The following is a 24,489-nucleotide window of genomic DNA, read 5'->3' as shown; positions in this document are numbered from 1 at the left end:
CTGGGAAGGGGAGTGTGGCCCAAGACTGGCAGCAGTCGTGAGGTGGATAGGACCCCTGAACGCAGTTCGGTAAACTCTGTGGGAGCAGATATCCAGGTAATAATCAGCATGGAACACCGGGAACGGTAATCAACACGGAAAACGCTGAATGGGTTCTAAAACCTCTCCCACCGTCCCTGGGTGGGCTCGAACCACCAACCTTTCGATTAACAGCCGAACGCGCTAACCCATTGCGCCACAGAGACAGCGACACGTGACTCTCCTGGACTCTCTGTGGAGAAGACACTTACTAATTCCCAGGATGTGCCGCCTTTCTCGCAGGAAAATGGTACCAGTTCCAAAGCCTCGGAAAAACGGAAGGTTTAGAGCAGTTAATCACACTGGATCTGAGACTGGGTCAAGGTCGGGAAAAGACAACACTAAGCACTATTATCATAGGGCAGCCACCCATGCAGACAATTCTGACAAGCACTTGAGAATATTCCCCCTCCCTTTGACGCATTTCCCATCTGGTCCTCTCATCCTCCCACTCACTACAGGGAAGGATTCGTCCCCTCTGTGTCCTGTCAGAACCCTTTACGCATCCTGCAGGGCACACAGATCCAGGCAACAGCCAAGGGGCAGCTGCACTTCCCTGAAGGGCCTTTCCCGAGGTAGGCGGTTCCAGCGCTCGGGCTGACCCAAGACCCCACTGCCCGCCAAGGCAACCGGAAGGAGACCGGAGGGCAGCCGGCCCGGGGGGATTCCTACTAGCACAGAACGTGCCTGGCCTGCACTTCGCGGGGAGCTGAATAAAACTCCTCCTGAAGCTTCTCTACAGCCTGAAGAGAACGGATTTCAGGGTCCTGAAAGGGCAAGGGCGCCTCCTCGCGAGGACAAAGGCTTCCCCTGGTCTTGGAGGACAAGTCCCGCAGAAGTTGGCTTTGAGAGACACGCCAAACGAAAGGAGCACTCTTGAGTGGAGACGTCTGCAAGGAACTCTCAAGTGGTGTCGCCATTCTTCTATACGGAGAGAGAGTGAGAAACGCAACGTGGGAAAATGTTTACTGTGCACTTACGTATAGAATATACGCTGTTATGACTCTTGCAAATTTTTTGTACGTTTCAAAGGGTTTTGGTTTTGGTTTTTAATGAATTTTTGGAACTCGGGTCCCCGATGCCCTTGGGATGAAAACTCTGTAAATAAGTCTTCGGGTTTGTAACACGCAGGGAGAAAAGAGCCGAGGCGAGAGCTGGCCAGCCCAGGCTGTTCATTACATCTCACCTCCTCCAGCCTGCGCGATGTCAAGGACCCTGAGGCCAGAACTCCCCGGTATTTGTGGACTCAGTGCAGAAGCTCTTCTGCATCTGAACCTTGAAGTGAAACACAGCTCTGGGCGGGGCGGGAAGAGGAAGACTCCTGCCAGTGGAGACGCTGAGGCGGGGAAAAAAGGGGAAAAAAAAGAAAAAAGAAAAGAAAGGCTTCCCTGACCGGGAATCGAACCCGGGCCGCAGCGGTGAAAGCGCCGAATCCTAGCCACTAGACCACCAGGGAACCATTGAGGAGCCCCGACCTAGCGTCTCCGGATGAATATCGTAAAAGTAAAGATTACACTTCAGAGACCCGGAGAGCAGGAACGGAGATTTCCCAGAAGCCCAGGGCTGAATGCAGCTGTGCAAGGCTCCCAGCCCTTGCCCGGCTGCTCATCACCCTTCACCTCTCCAGTCTTGGGCGACGCTTTGGGCTCTGAGACAGGACACAAGGTCCGTCCTGGTCTAACTTCAGCGCTGTGTGCTGCCGAGCCAAGGTCATGCTCTCTTTCTGAACCTCGGTTTTCTCTTGAGTCCGGTGCCAACTGGGATGTCAGCAGGTGATGGGCGGATCCGTCCGCTTCCTGCTGTCTGCCCTGGCTCTGGGGGCTCTCCTGGTTAACGGCACCGGTACGGGCTCCTGCCCCTCCGCGACCAGCTCAATTCGTGGAGCCTGACGTTGTTCATTTCCGTGTCTTTGGCTCGAGTCCCCGGTGCACAGTTGGGCTCGGTCTCTTTTGTTCCGTCACGCACAGCAAACTGTTGCGTGAGTGGGCCGAGGTGGGGGAAAGCCAAGTGTGAGGGGATGAAGTTGTGTGAAGCCAAGCCAGGGACGAACTCCTTGGTGTCCAGAGACATAACTCGCGTGAACATGTGCAGGAGATTTCGGCTCCCGCTTAGGAGGTGAGGGGATTTCCGGATGTAAAAAGGACCCGAAGTCAGCCTTGTCCTTTGCGCACTTGGCTCAGCTGGCTGTGGCCTGGACTCCGCAGTGACTCAGAGCGGAGAAAGGAGGGCTGCCTCCTAGTGCTGCGCAGGCTCTCAGGCAGCAACGGAACTCCTGCCCTGTACCTTGGGGATGGAAAATGCAGCTGCGCCCGCTGCCTCACCCCCTGCCTTTCGCCCGTTTTGGTTGTTTGAATGCGAAGGTAAAAAGCGCAGGAAGGCAGAACGCTTGTTTCCGCCCGGTTTCGAACCGGGGACCTTTCGCGTGTGAGGCGAACGTGATAACCGCTACACTACGGAAACACGGCGGGTGCGACAGCTTGGTGACACATCCCTGAAATCCGTAGGTCCTGCCACCGCTATCCTTGAAAAAGTCGCCAACTTTTGAAACTGAAGAATGAACCTTGAAGCCCCAAGATCTCTCAGGCAAGGAGACTGCGGCTTCCGAGAGGCCCTGGTTTTAGGGTTCCGAGCCTGCCCCGAACGGAGGACCCCCGAGCCTCCCACAGTCGGCCTTTGGGCTCCCACACCGACCGCAGAGTCCTCGGATCCACAGCTATGCCCCCGACTGCAGGGGTCGCCCCTGCTGACTCCTCCGCTCCCAGAAGCCGCGGGAGCCGGGGATTCGTGCAAGTGCCCTTTGGGCCTAAGGGGAAAAGGGAGAGAATTAGGTTCATGCCAGTGAGCTTCTCTCTCTCTGGAGCTGATCCTGTGGGTCCTAGCTGCATTCCTCCAAAGGCTTCAAACAGAATTCCTTTAATCCACACTTGACTTAGTCGTTTTCAGGGTGAATGCTAGCTTGCTACAAACACTCCGTCCTAACTGAAGGAGGAAATCTACAACTTCCAGGTAAATTCTATTTTCTTCCTTTGGTTTCTTCAAACAGCAACAACCAAAAAGACAGGTCACTGGTACATACTTGCACATGTCTTATAATACTTAAGGTATGTCTGACTGTCTGTGAAAAGCTCTTGCTGGAGGAACATGTGCAAGAGATTGTCTACCATGAGCTAAACAATCGTCATGCCTGCCCAAGGTCCAAGAATCTGATGAAGTTGGATCCAGTCCCCCACTGCCTTTAGATCACCAGTTAGATCACCATCCAAACCAACCAATCTTCCACATGCAGGTCACTAATATGAGGGAGAAGAGGTCAGCTAAACATTTAAACAATCGTAGTTTGTTCTGGGGAACGTTGAAAGTCAGCAGTGGTGCAGTTAGAAGGGGAAATAAAAGACTTCATAATAACGATAATACCAGCTTTCTCGACCTTTACTGAGTGACCAGCACTGTTCCTCAGTGCTTTCCTGTGGAATAACTTACTAAGTCCACATAACAACTCTGGAAGACAGTGTAGGACATTACCACCCCTTGTTGCAGATGAGAACACTGAGGCACTGAAAAGCTGAGCTAACCTTTTCAGCGTCTCACCCCCGTGACAGTGACAGCCAGCACTCAGACCCAGGCACTTTGCCTCCAGAGCCCTTCGCCTTGGCCACCATGCTCACGGGTAACTGAGAAAACTTCACTGAGCTTTGCATCGCTTCCTTGTTCAACCTCCAAGATTTCAAAAGGAAAAGAAGATTGAAAGGCAGGCCTACAAAACTCCACAAAGTAACTAATGAAATGAAGAAGAAGAAGAGGAAGAGTAAACAGGACCTTTGGAGAAGCAACGACGTTAGACGCAGAGAGGATGACGATGCGTTTGTTAAACACACACTAACTGGAAACTGTCTATTTAAAGACTAAGAAGGACCTATCGTCCAACAATTTAAGGCCTAAACTTTCCCTTTCCATGGCAGTCTCCACCCAAGAATACATTTCAAAGCTACCAATATAGTGTATACAGATGTGAATATGAAAAGCATACTTCAACATTAGTAGTAAAGAGATTATTTTTGAATTTTGTTTATGTTTTATACGGCACGTTCTTATTAGTAATTTTATACATATTAGTGTATATATGTCAATCCCAATCTCCCAATTCACCCCACCACCACGAACCCCTCTGCCACTTTCCCCGTGTTGGTGTCCATATGTTTGTTCTCTACGACTGTGGCTCTCTTTCTGCCCTGCAAACCGGCTCATCTGAACCATTTTTCTAGGTTCCACATGTATGCGTTAATATACGATATTTGTTTTCCTCTTTCTGACTTACTTCAAGTCGTAAAGAGATTCTGAATGAGTTAGCTCACATGGTTACTAATAAAAATGGGAAACAGTTATTAGCATGTTGTCATTAAACAAAGACAGGGTTTATAAAAGAGCCAGAAAAGAGAAGAGAGGAAACACACACACACACACACACACACACACACACACACACACACAGCATGAGAAAGGGGAGTTTTCCCTTTCCTTGAGGAACAGATAGCTGAAAGCCATCAAACACCTAGTCTGGACGGGTTAATCTAGTGAAGTACCGAACTAATCAGCTAAACGATTTGGGCTATGTGTGGATGCTCCAAAAATTCTTCAGAGTTTAGTGGTGAAATGAATGTGGCGGCTTTTCTTTGTGTACTACCTGCCAGTGTCCTCCCTTTGGCACCTCTGAGTGACTTAAGCCTAATGGAACTACTTTCCTCATCAGAACTTCTCAATTTCATATACCCTCCCCCCCTCCTTGACTCATACTGATTCTTAACAGAGCAAGGTTTGAGCACGAACACTTGCTTCTCTCTTTGACACAGTATTAAGAGTGGAATGTCAGCTTAGGGTAATGGTTGTGAGCAGCCTATAAGTAAGTAGTCAGATATCCGATACTGAAGGGAAGCCAAAAATCTGAGGACAACAAAAATATCCCAGTAACTACTTTGAACTTACTTTTCCTCCTAGCCCAGGACAAAGCAGAAGAAAAAGTATCAACATCACTTTAGCAATAACCAAGTGGCATTAAACTTTTAAACAATGAGGCATAATATGCATAAAGTACAAAGAGTGTACAGTCCCAAAACCATTAACAGTGTACACCAACGTGAATAACTGATGAAGCAACCTGAATAACTAAGGTATGGAAAATTACCAGACCACAAAAGGCTTCCTCATGACTCTAGCCATGCAAGAGCTCAGAGTAATCACACACATACCCCTCCCAACCTCTCTGCCTGTTACTTTCTCATAAATTGGATCACAGGGCATGCACTGGGTTTGGGGGGCTGGAGGGGTATGGTTCTGACTTCTTTCGCTCAACATTACGTCTATAAAATGTAACCCTATTTTTCACGCAGTTCTTTGTCTCTGTGTGTATTCCTTGTAAGAATATAACTCTACATACTGTTGGACATTTCAGTTGTTTCCAGTTGAGGATATTCTGAAATGGTACGAACATTTTTTTATGACTTTTGGTGGACATACACATTTTTCTAGGGCACCCCATTCCAGCAGAATAATGCCAGTGTTGACTATAAAAATACTACTTTTGTGGGGTTCCCTGGTTGCGCATTGGATAAGACTCCGCCTGCCAAGGCAGGGGACACGGGGTCGAGCCCTGGTCCGGGAAGATCCCACATGTTGTGGAGCAACTAAGCCCGTGCACCACAACTACTGAGCCTACGCTCTAGAGCCCGTGAGTCACAACTACTGAGCCCTCATGCCACAACTACTGACGCCTGCGTGCCGAGAGCCCACGCTCCGCAACAAGAGAAACCACCACAATGAAGAGTAGGCCCCAATCACTGCAACTAGAGAAAGCCCTCGCCCAGCAACGAAGACCCAACACAGCCAAATCAAATAAGCAAAATAAATGTAAAAAATGTACAGATATAAAAATATATAAAAGTTGGGGGGGGTTGTTTTTTGTTTTTTTCCAGCAAAAAAGGGTGTATTCAGGAATAGCGGAAGAATTGCAATTCAGGACAAGCAAGCTATAGCAAAAGCCGTAGGCAAGTCCCACAAACAAAGGACAGGAAGGAACCTTGCTTTACAGAGAAAGAGGAGGAAGCTGAGGGAGCTTGTTTTGAACCCAAGTCCATTGGAGAAAAGTGAAAGCTCAGGGTGATGACGGTCTCTCAGTGCCAAGTGGCTGATTTCTTGCAGGAGATGCAACGTACATGTTTTTCTGTTGGGGCCTGTAGTCGATGATTCTTTCCTATTGATGCTTCTTCTGTTTGGGTCTGTAATGGACGATACTTCCTGTCTTTGAACTTGAGCGGTACCCCATGAGAGCTCCCACTTCTGGCCTCCCGACTTCATTTTAGTGACGTTTCCCTTTATTAGTTTTCAAACCTGTCACAAGGAGTTTTGAATTTTCTAGTTTAATCTATTTTAATGTTTTAGGAGACCTACTACACCAAAGTATTATCATTACAACCCGTGGCCCTAGCAACTTTCAAGTGGTCAGTGGCTACATGTGGCTCGTGCCTATCATATTGGAGAGCACAGGTCAAAGGTATAGCACAGCTAAAAGTACGGTTTCTGGCCCACAGCATATAACTGTGTATGTATGACCCTCAGTGGATGCTGCCAAATTTTTTTCCAACCTGTTGAACCTTTTTAATACCCTTTCCAGAAATGAATAAGAATTTCCAGTGCTCTCCATCCTGTCAACATTTGGTTTTGTTTGTCCTTTTTTCTTAAAAGTAAGCTTTATTGAGGTGTAATTTACATAGTAAAATCTGCCAACATTAGATTATTCTACATTCTTTTCAATGATATCATTTCTTTGCAAAGCTGGATTTTGGTGCTTGCTGTGATAAAAAGCAAGTGCCATGCAAAAAATGAACGCGTAACAAGAAGCACGGAGGCGCTTTGAGAAGGTTTCAGAAGCTGTGCAGTGCGCAGCATTAAGGTGATGATTCCGACGTGTCAGAGCAGTGAAAACACAAGCCACTCTACTGCACTTTTGTCAAGGGAACACATAAGAATAGCCACAGCACCAGCCACAAACCTACAAAATATAGAAATATATGTGAACCCAGAAAACTACAGCATTCCCCAACGAAAGCCCTGTTGTCAGCCAACCTATCAGGCAATTAGGGCAAACGGGAAGGACAAAGACAGAGAGAATGTGCAGGCAACCAAAGATGATTCGTTAATTAAATCGATTTAATGTTAGTCAAAGGATTAAAGTTAACTCTGGATCTTGAACTTGTAATTCAAGCTGACACGTGTTGGAACATGAGAATGTTGGAATCATATATTGGTATATATGAATCCACATATTAGATGACACCTAAAAATATTTACCAAAAATTGTAAGTGGAATAATGGAGTCGTCTGGTTTCTGGAACTACAAGTATTCATTCCTCTTTAAAGATATTAGTATATTTGATGTACTTGACTAGTATATTTAATACACTTCAACACATAAATTTAAATGTTTAGACGTTGAAATCTTACTGGATGTGTTTGCTTATTTAACCGGTACAACCAGTATAGGAAATTGAGGAAGTCCAACTTAACTCAGATGTTCAAGCCAAAATAAAGCCAAGACTTACATACCAGAATACGATACCACCATTATTTTCTACATTATAAGATAATCTGAAAAAATATATATAGTCATTTTTAGACCGAAATTATTAAACCAGTGTAAGTTTTCTGAGTAACCTCGATAAAAACACACCACATGACATAAACATTTTAAACGTCATGATATATAAAATGTATAAATTATTTAAATTGCTTAAAAGTATTAAGGGTCATCTTTGTAATCAATTTCATTTCATTTCTCACTGTTGTTCCAAGTAATCAAGACCATTAATTTAATCTACAGCTAAATCGGTTATTGTTCCTTGTCACCAATTCAATAACAAAATGTTTCCTTATATAAATACCACATTGAAAGCATAAGTCGTAAGGCATTTTTCCCAGAAATTCTTAAGTTTCTTATTTTAAATTTATATAAGTGATTATTACTTTCCCGAAATTAATTGGGGGATTCGTTTTTAATTAATTTAAATTTTTAGAGGCCTAATTTGTCTATTCTCTCCCAAGGAAGAGAAAGTATATTGTTTTGTTTCTGAGAAAATATATTTAAAGGGAAAAAAATTCATCAAACTAGTGAGCATTATTTAAGGTGAAAGCAGAGGCAACGACATGTGTTACCAGCAATTGACAGTGAGGGAAAGAAAATGAAATACGTGAGACACATTAGGTCCTTGAAGGAAGCTCATTAATGAAAATCGGAGTACTTCTGTGATATGCTATTGAGTCTCCAGGGTATGTATCTGTGCATGAAGTCATTGCTCCTCATCCATCTGTATTAAGGACCGAACTGACTTACAGTTCTGGAAGGTTTAAATCTTGACTTGTAGGGCTGTCACAAGTGCTCACGTTGCTGACTTTGCTGCTTGTTTCTAATGATATAAATGTCTTTCCTCTGCTTTCTGTAGTCTGATTTAAGCAATCCCTAGAGGACATTTGTTTGCATTTTTTCAGTTATTCAGAAACTTGAGTATACCAATGAAGGAAAGCTGCCTATTCCATGCTAAAAATTCAATATTCTTCCTGTAATAACCCCTTATTAATGTTGAGTTCCTTATGAGGGAACCATTGCATATTAAGATCATCCTTATTGTAGCTACTACACTTTTGCACTTATTGACAAGGATTGACTGGGCCCACGTGGTTTTTCACCAAATAGCGGAAAGACAAGAGCTGGACAGCTTCTCACTGCTGCGGTGTCACAGACCAGGAAATAGCAGAATCCTCAGGACAAGCATCAGAGAAAAAAGACTCATGGTCCGGAGTAGCTGTCATCTTCTACCTAACAGGGAATAGATCCCTGTCAACCGCCACCCAACAGGGATTATCCCCAGAAGTTCACTTCCTAAAATTAAAACCACAATCCCACACTGAGAGGAGAAATTAGTGATGCACAAATGAGAGAGAGAGAGAGAGAGAGAGAGAGAGAGAGAGAGAGAGAGAGAGAGAAAATCCTTGTCCAGTAACCACACAACATGAAAAAGCCAAAATGCTCAATTTCTGCACATGAGATTTAACAGAACAGAGCAAACATGAGCTGATAACTCTAAGGGTCCAGGTCTGAAGCAGGAACCTGTGGGGGGCGGGCAGGATTCTGTTGGCTCCCACGGTGTGTCTTAGATGGGCTAATTTTTATAGTCACAGCCAAATAACAAACAAACAAACAAACAAAAAACTGTCAAGGAATAACATAGGAACACTTATTCCCATGCTAATTCCCCACTTTATAGGAGGAAGGACAGGCATTAGATTGTTGTCATCAAATTAAAAGTATAACCAAACTTTATAAATGAAAGAGAAAAGGGGAGAAGGAAAAAACCTCTGGGATCAGCGAGGTTCTTCTCTTTGGATAAGTTGCTTGGCAGGACGTTATCAAAGAGGTCATTCTGGGCAGTCTTCTCTGGACCCTGTTGACTTAGGTCAGCAGAGAAAACAATGACAGTTATTGGAGGATTTTAAAAATATTGAATGTTTAGCTTTCAGACATATGCAATGGAATATCTCTGTGTAATGCCCACAGCGTCCCTCTGCTGTCCTTCCCCTTAGTTATGTCGGGAGGGCACTGCTCCCTTTATTAGTTAGACTATCATAGAGAGATGTACAGAAAGGTTGCTGTGTTGGCAAGTAAATGAAGAAAGGGACATTGAAAGACTGGAAAATAAAATGGAATAGGATTCCGTCCCACTTCTGTGGAAGGAAAATTTGAAGGATTTACCAACATTAGAAGCATAGAAACACTAAAGGTAGCACTTGCACTTCTAGTTCTCTGCGCTATGGAAACACCTGCACGAGTGGTCAGAGGTGTGCGTCCAATAATGATGGTTGCAGCATATTCGTCATCGTGAAACCATGAAACCAAATAATACACAACCATGGAAGAAATGCCTTTATCAAAAATAATGCAGAGGAGAATTATGATGATGAGTTCACTGATAACATCATTCCCAGAACAATTACTAACGTTCACAGGTGAAAAGTTTGACACACATAAAATAGGACTTTCTTGTCCAAGTGTATAGCTTTGGCAGAATAAAGACTTTATCCCACCAGACCATGGATTCCTCGGTCTTTTTCAGGAGGCCTTAAGTTAGGCAAGTATAGAGTCCAATAGAGACGACAGACAATAGAGCTGGGAAGGGGAGTGTGGCCCAAGACTGGCAGCAGTCGTGAGGTGGATAGGACCCCTGAACGCAGTTCGGTAAACTCTGTGGGAGCAGATATCCAGGTAATAATCAGCATGGAACACCGGGAACGGTAATCAACACGGAAAACGCTGAATGGGTTCTAAAACCTCTCCCACCGTCCCTGGGTGGGCTCGAACCACCAACCTTTCGATTAACAGCCGAACGCGCTAACCCATTGCGCCACAGAGACAGCGACACGTGACTCTCCTGGACTCTCTGTGGAGAAGACACTTACTAATTCCCAGGATGAGCCGCCTTTCTCGCAGGAAAATGGTACCAGTTCCAAAGCCTCGGAAAAACGGAAGGTTTAGAGCAGTTAATCACACTGGATCTGAGACTGGGTCAAGGTCGGGAAAAGACAACACTAAGCACTATTATCATAGGGCAGCCACCCATGCAGACAATTCTGACAAGCACTTGAGAATATTCCCCCTCCCTTTGACGCATTTCCCATCTGGTCCTCTCATCCTCCCACTCACTACAGGGAAGGATTCGTCCCCTCTGTGTCCTGTCAGAACCCTTTACGCATCCTGCAGGGCACACAGATCCAGGCAACAGCCAAGGGGCAGCTGCACTTCCCTGAAGGGCCTTTCCCGAGGTAGGCGGTTCCAGCGCTCGGGCTGACCCAAGACCCCACTGCCCGCCAAGGCAACCGGAAGGAGACCGGAGGGCAGCCGGCCCGGGGGGATTCCTACTAGCACAGAACGTGCCTGGCCTGCACTTCGCGGGGAGCTGAATAAAACTCCTCCTGAAGCTTCTCTACAGCCTGAAGAGAACGGATTTCAGGGTCCTGAAAGGGCAAGGGCGCCTCCTCGCGAGGACAAAGGCTTCCCCTGGTCTTGGAGGACAAGTCCCGCAGAAGTTGGCTTTGAGAGACACGCCAAACGAAAGGAGCACTCTTGAGTGGAGACGTCTGCAAGGAACTCTCAAGTGGTGTCGCCATTCTTCTATACGGAGAGAGAGTGAGAAACGCAACGTGGGAAAATGTTTACTGTGCACTTACGTATAGAATATACGCTGTTATGACTCTTGCAAATTTTTTGTACGTTTCAAAGGGTTTTGGTTTTGGTTTTTAATGAATTTTTGGAACTCGGGTCCCCGATGCCCTTGGGATGAAAACTCTGTAAATAAGTCTTCGGGTTTGTAACACGCAGGGAGAAAAGAGCCGAGGCGAGAGCTGGCCAGCCCAGGCTGTTCATTACATCTCACCTCCTCCAGCCTGCGCGATGTCAAGGACCCTGAGGCCAGAACTCCCCGGTATTTGTGGACTCAGTGCAGAAGCTCTTCTGCATCTGAACCTTGAAGTGAAACACAGCTCTGGGCGGGGCGGGAAGAGGAAGACTCCTGCCAGTGGAGACGCTGAGGCGGGGAAAAAAGGGGAAAAAAAAGAAAAAAGAAAAGAAAGGCTTCCCTGACCGGGAATCGAACCCGGGCCGCAGCGGTGAAAGCGCCGAATCCTAGCCACTAGACCACCAGGGAACCATTGAGGAGCCCCGACCTAGCGTCTCCGGATGAATATCGTAAAAGTAAAGATTACACTTCAGAGACCCGGAGAGCAGGAACGGAGATTTCCCAGAAGCCCAGGGCTGAATGCAGCTGTGCAAGGCTCCCAGCCCTTGCCCGGCTGCTCATCACCCTTCACCTCTCCAGTCTTGGGCGACGCTTTGGGCTCTGAGACAGGACACAAGGTCCGTCCTGGTCTAACTTCAGCGCTGTGTGCTGCCGAGCCAAGGTCATGCTCTCTTTCTGAACCTCGGTTTTCTCTTGAGTCCGGTGCCAACTGGGATGTCAGCAGGTGATGGGCGGATCCGTCCGCTTCCTGCTGTCTGCCCTGGCTCTGGGGGCTCTCCTGGTTAACGGCACCGGTACGGGCTCCTGCCCCTCCGCGACCAGCTCAATTCGTGGAGCCTGACGTTGTTCATTTCCGTGTCTTTGGCTCGAGTCCCCGGTGCACAGTTGGGCTCGGTCTCTTTTGTTCCGTCACGCACAGCAAACTGTTGCGTGAGTGGGCCGAGGTGGGGGAAAGCCAAGTGTGAGGGGATGAAGTTGTGTGAAGCCAAGCCAGGGACGAACTCCTTGGTGTCCAGAGACATAACTCGCGTGAACATGTGCAGGAGATTTCGGCTCCCGCTTAGGAGGTGAGGGGATTTCCGGATGTAAAAAGGACCCGAAGTCAGCCTTGTCCTTTGCGCACTTGGCTCAGCTGGCTGTGGCCTGGACTCCGCAGTGACTCAGAGCGGAGAAAGGAGGGCTGCCTCCTAGTGCTGCGCAGGCTCTCAGGCAGCAACGGAACTCCTGCCCTGTACCTTGGGGATGGAAAATGCAGCTGCGCCCGCTGCCTCACCCCCTGCCTTTCGCCCGTTTTGGTTGTTTGAATGCGAAGGTAAAAAGCGCAGGAAGGCAGAACGCTTGTTTCCGCCCGGTTTCGAACCGGAGACCTTTCGCGTGTGAGGCGAACGTGATAACCGCTACACTACGGAAACACGGCGGGTGCGACAGCTTGGTGACACATCCCTGAAATCCGTAGGTCCTGCCACCGCTATCCTTGAAAAAGTCGCCAACTTTTGAAACTGAAGAATGAACCTTGAAGCCCCAAGATCTCTCAGGCAAGGAGACTGCGGCTTCCGAGAGGCCCTGGTTTTAGGGTTCCGAGCCTGCCCCGAACGGAGGACCCCCGAGCCTCCCACAGTCGGCCTTTGGGCTCCCACACCGACCGCAGAGTCCTCGGATCCACAGCTATGCCCCCGACTGCAGGGGTCGCCCCTGCTGACTCCTCCGCTCCCAGAAGCCGCGGGAGCCGGGGATTCGTGCAAGTGCCCTTTGGGCCTAAGGGGAAAAGGGAGAGAATTAGGTTCATGCCAGTGAGCTTCTCTCTCTCTGGAGCTGATCCTGTGGGTCCTAGCTGCATTCCTCCAAAGGCTTCAAACAGAATTCCTTTAATCCACACTTGACTTAGTCGTTTTCAGGGTGAATGCTAGCTTGCTACAAACACTCCGTCCTAACTGAAGGAGGAAATCTACAACTTCCAGGTAAATTCTATTTTCTTCCTTTGGTTTCTTCAAACAGCAACAACCAAAAAGACAGGTCACTGGTACATACTTGCACATGTCTTATAATACTTAAGGTATGTCTGACTGTCTGTGAAAAGCTCTTGCTGGAGGAACATGTGCAAGAGATTGTCTACCATGAGCTAAACAATCGTCATGCCTGCCCAAGGTCCAAGAATCTGATGAAGTTGGATCCAGTCCCCCACTGCCTTTAGATCACCAGTTAGATCACCATCCAAACCAACCAATCTTCCACATGCAGGTCACTAATATGAGGGAGAAGAGGTCAGCTAAACATTTAAACAATCGTAGTTTGTTCTGGGGAACGTTGAAAGTCAGCAGTGGTGCAGTTAGAAGGGGAAATAAAAGACTTCATAATAACGATAATACCAGCTTTCTCGACCTTTACTGAGTGACCAGCACTGTTCCTCAGTGCTTTCCTGTGGAATAACTTACTAAGTCCACATAACAACTCTGGAAGACAGTGTAGGACATTACCACCCCTTGTTGCAGATGAGAACACTGAGGCACTGAAAAGCTGAGCTAACCTTTTCAGCGTCTCACCCCCGTGACAGTGACAGCCAGCACTCAGACCCAGGCACTTTGCCTCCAGAGCCCTTCGCCTTGGCCACCATGCTCACGGGTAACTGAGAAAACTTCACTGAGCTTTGCATCGCTTCCTTGTTCAACCTCCAAGATTTCAAAAGGAAAAGAAGATTGAAAGGCAGGCCTACAAAACTCCACAAAGTAACTAATGAAATGAAGAAGAAGAAGAGGAAGAGTAAACAGGACCTTTGGAGAAGCAACGACGTTAGACGCAGAGAGGATGACGATGCGTTTGTTAAACACACACTAACTGGAAACTGTCTATTTAAAGACTAAGAAGGACCTATCGTCCAACAATTTAAGGCCTAAACTTTCCCTTTCCATGGCAGTCTCCACCCAAGAATACATTTCAAAGCTACCAATATAGTGTATACAGATGTGAATATGAAAAGCATACTTCAACATTAGTAGTAAAGAGATTATTTTTGAATTTTGTTTATGTTTTATACGGCACGTTCTTATTAGTAATTTTATACATATTAGTGTATATATGTCAATCCCAATCTCCCAATTCACCCCACCACCACGAACCCCTCTGCCACTTTCCCCGTGTTGGTGTCCATATGTTTGTTCTCTACGACTGTGGCTCTCTTTCTGCCCTGCAAACCGGCTCATCTGAACCATTTTTCTAGGTTCCACATGTATGCGTTAATATACGATATTTGTTTTCCTCTTTCTGACTTACTTCAAGTCGTAAAGAGATTCTGAATGAGTTAGCTCACATGGTTACTAATAAAAATGGGAAACAGTTATTAGCATGTTGTCATTAAACAAAGACAGGGTTTATAAAAGAGCCAGAAAAGAGAAGAGAGGAAACACACACACACACACACACACACACACACACACACACACACAGCATGAGAAAGGGGAGTTTTCCCTTTCCTTGAGGAACAGATAGCTGAAAGCCATCAAACACCTAGTCTGGACGGGTTAATCTAGTGAAGTACCGAACTAATCAGCTAAACGATTTGGGCTATGTGTGGATGCTCCAAAAATTCTTCAGAGTTTAGTGGTGAAATGAATGTGGCGGCTTTTCTTTGTGTACTACCTGCCAGTGTCCTCCCTTTGGCACCTCTGAGTGACTTAAGCCTAATGGAACTACTTTCCTCATCAGAACTTCTCAATTTCATATACCCTCCCCCCCTCCTTGACTCATACTGATTCTTAACAGAGCAAGGTTTGAGCACGAACACTTGCTTCTCTCTTTGACACAGTATTAAGAGTGGAATGTCAGCTTAGGGTAATGGTTGTGAGCAGCCTATAAGTAAGTAGTCAGATATCCGATACTGAAGGGAAGCCAAAAATCTGAGGACAACAAAAATATCCCAGTAACTACTTTGAACTTACTTTTCCTCCTAGCCCAGGACAAAGCAGAAGAAAAAGTATCAACATCACTTTAGCAATAACCAAGTGGCATTAAACTTTTAAACAATGAGGCATAATATGCATAAAGTACAAAGAGTGTACAGTCCCAAAACCATTAACAGTGTACACCAACGTGAATAACTGATGAAGCAACCTGAATAACTAAGGTATGGAAAATTACCAGACCACAAAAGGCTTCCTCATGACTCTAGCCATGCAAGAGCTCAGAGTAATCACACACATACCCCTCCCAACCTCTCTGCCTGTTACTTTCTCATAAATTGGATCACAGGGCATGCACTGGGTTTGGGGGGCTGGAGGGGTATGGTTCTGACTTCTTTCGCTCAACATTACGTCTATAAAATGTAACCCTATTTTTCACGCAGTTCTTTGTCTCTGTGTGTATTCCTTGTAAGAATATAACTCTACATACTGTTGGACATTTCAGTTGTTTCCAGTTGAGGATATTCTGAAATGGTACGAACATTTTTTTATGACTTTTGGTGGACATACACATTTTTCTAGGGCACCCCATTCCAGCAGAATAATGCCAGTGTTGACTATAAAAATACTACTTTTGTGGGGTTCCCTGGTTGCGCATTGGATAAGACTCCGCCTGCCAAGGCAGGGGACACGGGGTCGAGCCCTGGTCCGGGAAGATCCCACATGTTGTGGAGCAACTAAGCCCGTGCACCACAACTACTGAGCCTACGCTCTAGAGCCCGTGAGTCACAACTACTGAGCCCTCATGCCACAACTACTGACGCCTGCGTGCCGAGAGCCCACGCTCCGCAACAAGAGAAACCACCACAATGAAGAGTAGGCCCCAATCACTGCAACTAGAGAAAGCCCTCGCCCAGCAACGAAGACCCAACACAGCCAAATCAAATAAGCAAAATAAATGTAAAAAATGTACAGATATAAAAATATATAAAAGTTGGGGGGGGTTGTTTTTTGTTTTTTTCCAGCAAAAAAGGGTGTATTCAGGAATAGCGGAAGAATTGCAATTCAGGACAAGCAAGCTATAGCAAAAGCCGTAGGCAAGTCCCACAAACAAAGGACAGGAAGGAACCTTGCTTTACAGAGAAAGAGGAGGAAGCTGAGGGAGCTTGTTTTGAACCCAAGTCCATTGGAGAAAAGTGAAAGCTCAGGGTGATGACGGTCTCTCAGTGCCAAGTGGCTGATTTCTTGCAGGAGATGCAACGTACATGTTTTTCTGTTGGGGCCTGTAGTCGATGATTCTTTCCTATTGATGCTTCTTCTGTTTGGGTCTGTAATGGACGATACTTCCTGTCTTTGAACTTGAGCGGTACCCCATGAGAGCTCCCACTTCTGGCCTCCCGACTTCATTTTAGTGACGTTTCCCTTTATTAGTTTTCAAACCTGTCACAAGGAGTTTTGAATTTTCTAGTTTAATCTATTTTAATGTTTTAGGAGACCTACTACACCAAAGTATTATCATTACAACCCGTGGCCCTAGCAACTTTCAAGTGGTCAGTGGCTACATGTGGCTCGTGCCTATCATATTGGAGAGCACAGGTCAAAGGTATAGCACAGCTAAAAGTACGGTTTCTGGCCCACAGCATATAACTGTGTATGTATGACCCTCAGTGGATGCTGCCAAATTTTTTTCCAACCTGTTGAACCTTTTTAATACCCTTTCCAGAAATGAATAAGAATTTCCAGTGCTCTCCATCCTGTCAACATTTGGTTTTGTTTGTCCTTTTTTCTTAAAAGTAAGCTTTATTGAGGTGTAATTTACATAGTAAAATCTGCCAACATTAGATTATTCTACATTCTTTTCAATGATATCATTTCTTTGCAAAGCTGGATTTTGGTGCTTGCTGTGATAAAAAGCAAGTGCCATGCAAAAAATGAACGCGTAACAAGAAGCACGGAGGCGCTTTGAGAAGGTTTCAGAAGCTGTGCAGTGCGCAGCATTAAGGTGATGATTCCGACGTGTCAGAGCAGTGAAAACACAAGCCACTCTACTGCACTTTTGTCAAGGGAACACATAAGAATAGCCACAGCACCAGCCACAAACCTACAAAATATAGAAATATATGTGAACCCAGAAAACTACAGCATTCCCCAACGAAAGCCCTGTTGTCAGCCAACCTATCAGGCAATTAGGGCAAACGGGAAGGACAAAGACAGAGAGAATGTGCAGGCAACCAAAGATGATTCGTTAATTAAATCGATTTAATGTTAGTCAAAGGATTAAAGTTAACTCTGGATCTTGAACTTGTAATTCAAGCTGACACGTGTTGGAACATGAGAATGTTGGAATCATATATTGGTATATATGAATCCACATATTAGATGACACCTAAAAATATTTACCAAAAATTGTAAGTGGAATAATGGAGTCGTCTGGTTTCTGGAACTACAAGTATTCATTCCTCTTTAAAGATATTAGTATATTTGATGTACTTGACTAGTATATTTAATACACTTCAACACATAAATTTAAATGTTTAGACGTTGAAATCTTACTGGATGTGTTTGCTTATTTAACCGGTACAACCAGTATAGGAAATTGAGGAAGTCCAACTTAACTCAGATGTTCAAGCCAAAATAAAGCCAAGACTTACATACCAGAATACGATACCACCATTATTTTCTACATTATAAGATAATCTGAAAAAATATATATAGTCATTTTTAGACCGAAATTATTAAACCAGTGTAAGTTTTCTGAGTAACCTCGATAAAAACACACCACATGACATAAACATTTTAAACGTCATGATATATAAAATGTATAAATTATTTAAATTGCTTAAAAGTATTAAGGGTCATCTTTGTAATCAATTTCATTTCATTTCTCACTGTTGTTCCAAGTAATCAAGACCATTAATTTAATCTACAGCTAAATCGGTTATTGTTCCTTGTCACCAATTCAATAACAAAATGTTTCCTTATATAAATACCACATTGAAAGCATAAGTCGTAAGGCATTTTTCCCAGAAATTCTTAAGTTTCTTATTTTAAATTTATATAAGTGATTATTACTTTCCCGAAATTAATTGGGGGATTCGTTTTTAATTAATTTAAATTTTTAGAGGCCTAATTTGTCTATTCTCTCCCAAGGAAGAGAAAGTATATTGTTTTGTTTCTGAGAAAATATATTTAAAGGGAAAAAAATTCATCAAACTAGTGAGCATTATTTAAGGTGAAAGCAGAGGCAACGACATGTGTTACCAGCAATTGACAGTGAGGGAAAGAAAATGAAATACGTGAGACACATTAGGTCCTTGAAGGAAGCTCATTAATGAAAATCGGAGTACTTCTGTGATATGCTATTGAGTCTCCAGGGTATGTATCTGTGCATGAAGTCATTGCTCCTCATCCATCTGTATTAAGGACCGAACTGACTTACAGTTCTGGAAGGTTTAAATCTTGACTTGTAGGGCTGTCACAAGTGCTCACGTTGCTGACTTTGCTGCTTGTTTCTAATGATATAAATGTCTTTCCTCTGCTTTCTGTAGTCTGATTTAAGCAATCCCTAGAGGACATTTGTTTGCATTTTTTCAGTTATTCAGAAACTTGAGTATACCAATGAAGGAAAGCTGCCTATTCCATGCTAAAAATTCAATATTCTTCCTGTAATAACCCCTTATTAATGTTGAGTTCCTTATGAGGGAACCATTGCATATTAAGATCATCCTTATTGTAGCTACTACACTTTTGCACTTATTGACAAGGATTGACTGGGCCCACGTGGTTTTTCACCAAATAGCGGAAAGACAAGAGCTGGACAGCTTCTCACTGCTGCGGTGTCACAGACCAGGAAATAGCAGAATCCTCAGGACAAGCATCAGAGAAAAAAGACTCATGGTCCGGAGTAGCTGTCATCTTCTACCTAACAGGGAATAGATCCCTGTCAACCGCCACCCAACAGGGATTATCCCCAGAAGTTCACTTCCTAAAATTAAAACCACAATCCCACACTGAGAGGAGAAATTAGTGATGCACAAATGAGAGAGAGAGAGAGAGAGAGAGAGAGAGAGAGAGAGAGAGAGAGAGAAAATCCTTGTCCAGTAACCACACAACATGAAAAAGCCAAAATGCTCAATTTCTGCACATGAGATTTAACAGAACAGAGCAAACATGAGCTGATAACTCTAAGGGTCCAGGTCTGAAGCAGGAACCTGTGGGGGGCGGGCAGGATTCTGTTGGCTCCCACGGTGTGTCTTAGATGGGCTAATTTTTATAGTCACAGCCAAATAACAAACAAACAAACAAACAAAAAACTGTCAAGGAATAACATAGGAACACTTATTCCCATGCTAATTCCCCACTTTATAGGAGGAAGGACAGGCATTAGATTGTTGTCATCAAATTAAAAGTATAACCAAACTTTATAAATGAAAGAGAAAAGGGGAGAAGGAAAAAACCTCTGGGATCAGCGAGGTTCTTCTCTTTGGATAAGTTGCTTGGCAGGACGTTATCAAAGAGGTCATTCTGGGCAGTCTTCTCTGGACCCTGTTGACTTAGGTCAGCAGAGAAAACAATGACAGTTATTGGAGGATTTTAAAAATATTGAATGTTTAGCTTTCAGACATATGCAATGGAATATCTCTGTGTAATGCCCACAGCGTCCCTCTGCTGTCCTTCCCCTTAGTTATGTCGGGAGGGCACTGCTCCCTTTATTAGTTAGACTATCATAGAGAGATGTACAGAAAGGTTGCTGTGTTGGCAAGTAAATGAAGAAAGGGACATTGAAAGACTGGAAAATAAAATGGAATAGGATTCCGTCCCACTTCTGTGGAAGGAAAATTTGAAGGATTTACCAACATTAGAAGCATAGAAACACTAAAGGTAGCACTTGCACTTCTAGTTCTCTGCGCTATGGAAACACCTGCACGAGTGGTCAGAGGTGTGCGTCCAATAATGATGGTTGCAGCATATTCGTCATCGTGAAACCATGAAACCAAATAATACACAACCATGGAAGAAATGCCTTTATCAAAAATAATGCAGAGGAGAATTATGATGATGAGTTCACTGATAACATCATTCCCAGAACAATTACTAACGTTCACAGGTGAAAAGTTTGACACACATAAAATAGGACTTTCTTGTCCAAGTGTATAGCTTTGGCAGAATAAAGACTTTATCCCACCAGACCATGGATTCCTCGGTCTTTTTCAGGAGGCCTTAAGTTAGGCAAGTATAGAGTCCAATAGAGACGACAGACAATAGAGCTGGGAAGGGGAGTGTGGCCCAAGACTGGCAGCAGTCGTGAGGTGGATAGGACCCCTGAACGCAGTTCGGTAAACTCTGTGGGAGCAGATATCCAGGTAATAATCAGCATGGAACACCGGGAACGGTAATCAACACGGAAAACGCTGAATGGGTTCTAAAACCTCTCCCACCGTCCCTGGGTGGGCTCGAACCACCAACCTTTCGATTAACAGCCGAACGCGCTAACCCATTGCGCCACAGAGACAGCGACACGTGACTCTCCTGGACTCTCTGTGGAGAAGACACTTACTAATTCCCAGGATGTGCCGCCTTTCTCGCAGGAAAATGGTACCAGTTCCAAAGCCTCGGAAAAACGGAAGGTTTAGAGCAGTTAATCACACTGGATCTGAGACTGGGTCAAGGTCGGGAAAAGACAACACTAAGCACTATTATCATAGGGCAGCCACCCATGCAGACAATTCTGACAAGCACTTGAGAATATTCCCCCTCCCTTTGACGCATTTCCCATCTGGTCCTCTCATCCTCCCACTCACTACAGGGAAGGATTCGTCCCCTCTGTGTCCTGTCAGAACCCTTTACGCATCCTGCAGGGCACACAGATCCAGGCAACAGCCAAGGGGCAGCTGCACTTCCCTGAAGGGCCTTTCCCGAGGTAGGCGGTTCCAGCGCTCGGGCTGACCCAAGACCCCACTGCCCGCCAAGGCAACCGGAAGGAGACCGGAGGGCAGCCGGCCCGGGGGGATTCCTACTAGCACAGAACGTGCCTGGCCTGCACTTCGCGGGGAGCTGAATAAAACTCCTCCTGAAGCTTCTCTACAGCCTGAAGAGAACGGATTTCAGGGTCCTGAAAGGGCAAGGGCGCCTCCTCGCGAGGACAAAGGCTTCCCCTGGTCTTGGAGGACAAGTCCCGCAGAAGTTGGCTTTGAGAGACACGCCAAACGAAAGGAGCACTCTTGAGTGGAGACGTCTGCAAGGAACTCTCAAGTGGTGTCGCCATTCTTCTATACGGAGAGAGAGTGAGAAACGCAACGTGGGAAAATGTTTACTGTGCACTTACGTATAGAATATACGCTGTTATGACTCTTGCAAATTTTTTGTACGTTTCAAAGGGTTTTGGTTTTGGTTTTTAATGAATTTTTGGAACTCGGGTCCCCGATGCCCTTGGGATGAAAACTCTGTAAATAAGTCTTCGGGTTTGTAACACGCAGGGAGAAAAGAGCCGAGGCGAGAGCTGGCCAGCCCAGGCTGTTCATTACATCTCACCTCCTCCAGCCTGCGCGATGTCAAGGACCCTGAGGCCAGAACTCCCCGGTATTTGTGGACTCAGTGCAGAAGCTCTTCTGCATCTGAACCTTGAAGTGAAACACAGCTCTGGGCGGGGCGGGAAGAGGAAGACTCCTGCCAGTGGAGACGCTGAGGCGGGGAAAAAAGGGGAAAAAAAAGAAAAAAGAAAAGAAAGGCTTCCCTGACCGGGAATCGAACCCGGGCCGCAGCGGTGAAAGCGCCGAATCCTAGCCACTAGACCACCAGGGAACCATTGAGGAGCCCCGACCTAGCGTCTCCGGATGAATATCGTAAAAGTAAAGATTACACTTCAGAGACCCGGAGAGCAGGAACGGAGATTTCCCAGAAGCCCAGGGCTGAATGCAGCTGTGCAAGGCTCCCAGCCCTTGCCCGGCTGCTCATCACCCTTCACCTCTCCAGTCTTGGGCGACGCTTTGGGCTCTGAGACAGGACACAAGGTCCGTCCTGGTCTAACTTCAGCGCTGTGTGCTGCCGAGCCAAGGTCATGCTCTCTTTCTGAACCTCGGTTTTCTCTTGAGTCCGGTGCCAACTGGGATGTCAGCAGGTGATGGGCGGATCCGTCCGCTTCCTGCTGTCTGCCCTGGCTCTGGGGGCTCTCCTGGTTAACGGCACCGGTACGGGCTCCTGCCCCTCCGCGACCAGCTCAATTCGTGGAGCCTGACGTTGTTCATTTCCGTGTCTTTGGCTCGAGTCCCCGGTGCACAGTTGGGCTCGGTCTCTTTTGTTCCGTCACGCACAGCAAACTGTTGCGTGAGTGGGCCGAGGTGGGGGAAAGCCAAGTGTGAGGGGATGAAGTTGTGTGAAGCCAAGCCAGGGACGAACTCCTTGGTGTCCAGAGACATAACTCGCGTGAACATGTGCAGGAGATTTCGGCTCCCGCTTAGGAGGTGAGGGGATTTCCGGATGTAAAAAGGACCCGAAGTCAGCCTTGTCCTTTGCGCACTTGGCTCAGCTGGCTGTGGCCTGGACTCCGCAGTGACTCAGAGCGGAGAAAGGAGGGCTGCCTCCTAGTGCTGCGCAGGCTCTCAGGCAGCAACGGAACTCCTGCCCTGTACCTTGGGGATGGAAAATGCAGCTGCGCCCGCTGCCTCACCCCCTGCCTTTCGCCCGTTTTGGTTGTTTGAATGCGAAGGTAAAAAGCGCAGGAAGGCAGAACGCTTGTTTCCGCCCGGTTTCGAACCGGGGACCTTTCGCGTGTGAGGCGAACGTGATAACCGCTACACTACGGAAACACGGCGGGTGCGACAGCTTGGTGACACATCCCTGAAATCCGTAGGTCCTGCCACCGCTATCCTTGAAAAAGTCGCCAACTTTTGAAACTGAAGAATGAACCTTGAAGCCCCAAGATCTCTCAGGCAAGGAGACTGCGGCTTCCGAGAGGCCCTGGTTTTAGGGTTCCGAGCCTGCCCCGAACGGAGGACCCCCGAGCCTCCCACAGTCGGCCTTTGGGCTCCCACACCGACCGCAGAGTCCTCGGATCCACAGCTATGCCCCCGACTGCAGGGGTCGCCCCTGCTGACTCCTCCGCTCCCAGAAGCCGCGGGAGCCGGGGATTCGTGCAAGTGCCCTTTGGGCCTAAGGGGAAAAGGGAGAGAATTAGGTTCATGCCAGTGAGCTTCTCTCTCTCTGGAGCTGATCCTGTGGGTCCTAGCTGCATTCCTCCAAAGGCTTCAAACAGAATTCCTTTAATCCACACTTGACTTAGTCGTTTTCAGGGTGAATGCTAGCTTGCTACAAACACTCCGTCCTAACTGAAGGAGGAAATCTACAACTTCCAGGTAAATTCTATTTTCTTCCTTTGGTTTCTTCAAACAGCAACAACCAAAAAGACAGGTCACTGGTACATACTTGCACATGTCTTATAATACTTAAGGTATGTCTGACTGTCTGTGAAAAGCTCTTGCTGGAGGAACATGTGCAAGAGATTGTCTACCATGAGCTAAACAATCGTCATGCCTGCCCAAGGTCCAAGAATCTGATGAAGTTGGATCCAGTCCCCCACTGCCTTTAGATCACCAGTTAGATCACCATCCAAACCAACCAATCTTCCACATGCAGGTCACTAATATGAGGGAGAAGAGGTCAGCTAAACATTTAAACAATCGTAGTTTGTTCTGGGGAACGTTGAAAGTCAGCAGTGGTGCAGTTAGAAGGGGAAATAAAAGACTTCATAATAACGATAATACCAGCTTTCTCGACCTTTACTGAGTGACCAGCACTGTTCCTCGGTGCTTTCCTGTGGAATAACTTACTAAGTCCACATAACAACTCTGGAAGACAGTGTAGGACATTACCACCCCTTGTTGCAGATGAGAACACTGAGGCACTGAAAAGCTGAGCTAACCTTTTCAGCGTCTCACCCCCGTGACAGTGACAGCCAGCACTCAGACCCAGGCACTTTGCCTCCAGAGCCCTTCGCCTTGGCCACCATGCTCACGGGTAACTGAGAAAACTTCACTGAGCTTTGCATCGCTTCCTTGTTCAACCTCCAAGATTTCAAAAGGAAAAGAAGATTGAAAGGCAGGCCTACAAAACTCCACAAAGTAACTAATGAAATGAAGAAGAAGAAGAGGAAGAGTAAACAGGACCTTTGGAGAAGCAACGACGTT

The 24,489-nt window shown here is 46.2% G+C and overlaps 6 non-coding genes across 6 annotated transcripts; all 6 read right to left on the bottom strand.

Annotated features, from left to right (window-relative positions):
- Nucleotides 1–171: 171 nt before the first annotated feature.
- On the bottom strand, nucleotides 172–245 carry TRNAN-GUU (transfer RNA asparagine (anticodon GUU)). Its single transcript has one exon. It is a non-coding gene; the product is annotated as a tRNA-Asn (tRNA).
- Nucleotides 246–2,465: 2,220 nt separating this feature from the next.
- Nucleotides 2,466–2,538, bottom strand: TRNAV-CAC (transfer RNA valine (anticodon CAC)). Its single transcript has one exon. It is a non-coding gene; the product is annotated as a tRNA-Val (tRNA).
- A 7,921-nt stretch (nucleotides 2,539–10,459) lies between these two features.
- TRNAN-GUU (transfer RNA asparagine (anticodon GUU)) lies at nucleotides 10,460–10,533 on the bottom strand. The gene has a single exon. It is a non-coding gene; the product is annotated as a tRNA-Asn (tRNA).
- A 2,220-nt stretch (nucleotides 10,534–12,753) lies between these two features.
- On the bottom strand, nucleotides 12,754–12,826 carry TRNAV-CAC (transfer RNA valine (anticodon CAC)). Its single transcript has one exon. It is a non-coding gene; the product is annotated as a tRNA-Val (tRNA).
- Nucleotides 12,827–20,745: 7,919 nt separating this feature from the next.
- On the bottom strand, nucleotides 20,746–20,819 carry TRNAN-GUU (transfer RNA asparagine (anticodon GUU)). The gene has a single exon. It is a non-coding gene; the product is annotated as a tRNA-Asn (tRNA).
- Nucleotides 20,820–23,039: 2,220 nt separating this feature from the next.
- On the bottom strand, nucleotides 23,040–23,112 carry TRNAV-CAC (transfer RNA valine (anticodon CAC)). Its single transcript has one exon. It is a non-coding gene; the product is annotated as a tRNA-Val (tRNA).
- Nucleotides 23,113–24,489: the final 1,377 nt, after the last annotated feature.

This window comes from Mesoplodon densirostris, chromosome 2 (genome assembly GCF_025265405.1).
Source record: "Mesoplodon densirostris isolate mMesDen1 chromosome 2, mMesDen1 primary haplotype, whole genome shotgun sequence".
NCBI lineage: Eukaryota > Metazoa > Chordata > Mammalia > Artiodactyla > Ziphiidae > Mesoplodon > Mesoplodon densirostris.
The sequence above is the reverse complement of the archived record's forward strand: the minus strand, read 5'-3'. Positions and strand labels throughout refer to the sequence as shown.